General features: G+C 39.7%; 1 long non-coding RNA gene across 1 annotated transcript in view; it reads left to right on the plus strand.

Annotated features, from left to right (window-relative positions):
- The first annotated feature begins 393 nt into the window (after positions 1 to 393).
- LOC118478817 overlaps positions 394 to 1,476 on the plus strand; it is a 15,113-nt gene continuing 14,030 nt past the window's right edge. The window contains exon 1 of the long non-coding RNA XR_004859302.1: positions 394 to 610. This is a non-coding gene — a long non-coding RNA (uncharacterized LOC118478817). The remainder of the gene's footprint in view (positions 611 to 1,476) is intronic.

The following is a 1,476-nucleotide window of genomic DNA, read 5'->3' on the forward strand; positions in this document are numbered from 1 at the left end:
AGAGAGAGAGAGAGAGAGAGAGAGAGAGAGAGAGAGGAAAGATCTCTGTATTATTGTTACACTTTTTGAATGAGTGTTATATTTCAGACCATCTCGACCAATGACATTAACCTTCTAACCCTACCCTACATGCGATTTTGGCACCTTCGGCATTTTATCTTCGGCACGCTCAAAGTTTATCATGTATGAGTGAGAAATGAATGCGTTTTCGCGCTCGCGTTCAGCGAATGGTAGGAATTTGGCTACGGCACCCCATTTTTCTTCGTCTGTCAAAAACCTCTCCACTCACTTCCGTTCACAAGGACGCGCAGTCGCCAAGTAAACAAAGGGGAAATAACTAGCGCCGCACTAGCGTCCATTACGCTTTCTCTAGAGTGGCCTGCCTTCCCGGCGCACCGCTTAGTACGAAAGGACTGAGCAAACCAAGCTTGTTTACTTTCTTTCCTCTTTCCTCCCACTTTCCTCTTTCTCTCTCTCAACAAGGCGAAACTGCTCTTTACCCAAGTGAAAAAGTTCGAAGCTAGGAGGAGGGAGTTTTTGTGAGTTTGCAAAATGTCGGTGCGAATGAGGGATGCGCTCATCGTTTGGAACATCGTTGGTTGACGTCACGGTAAAGTAGTACACAACTTTGCTTTGTCTCTGAACTCTTTCTTTTCTTTCTTCGTGATGTCTTCTGTCTTCTTGATTTGATAGGCTATTCGTCAGTCATTGTGACTGTGTTGCAGCTGTAGCCTAGCCTACTAGATTTCTAGATCTATTGACATTGATGATCGTTGTGATTTCAAAAGTTAGTTCTGATAGAAGGCAGAAGGCCTCTATCAGTCTAGAATCTATCAGCAAATAATAAGATCTAGATCTAGATCTAGATCTAGAATCTAGATCTAGATCTACATCTAGATCTATACATAGATTAGATCTAGTGGACTCTACTGTATATAATGTATAGATCTATTTATATATATACATATATATATATATATAACTGTCTCTTTCTTTCAATTGATATTGTTGCTATTTCACTGTCTCTTTTATTAGTGGTCATAGGGTTGAAACAGGAGACAGACTTTCAGTAAGTTATATATTATAGAGCGCTGAGGTTTCTAACTGAATCAGCAGAAAATTGAACTGTTTTTGAACCCAGCAGTCGACCTTAATATATGTTGTATGGCTGCGCTGCCTATCTGTCCTTCTGTCTGTCTGTGTGTTTCTTTGACCGCCCGGACAGTATAGGCATATTTTTGTTTGTTTCATAAAGGTTTCTTTGTAAAATTGTATTGGTGTATTGTTGATTGTTGATGATTGTCTGCTACTTTAATTTTTTTTCAACATGATACGATTGCTTTTGTTCTGTCATAAGATGATTTTAGAAACCTGTGGCTATTGTTATGCTGACTATTTTAAAACTACATTTCAAGCACAACTTGTGTGTGTGTGTGTGTGTGTGTGTGTGTGTGTGTGTGTGTGTGTGTGTGTGTG

This window comes from Aplysia californica, unplaced genomic scaffold (assembly GCF_000002075.1).
Source record: "Aplysia californica isolate F4 #8 unplaced genomic scaffold, AplCal3.0 scaffold01005, whole genome shotgun sequence".
Classification (NCBI taxonomy): domain Eukaryota; kingdom Metazoa; phylum Mollusca; class Gastropoda; order Aplysiida; family Aplysiidae; genus Aplysia; species Aplysia californica.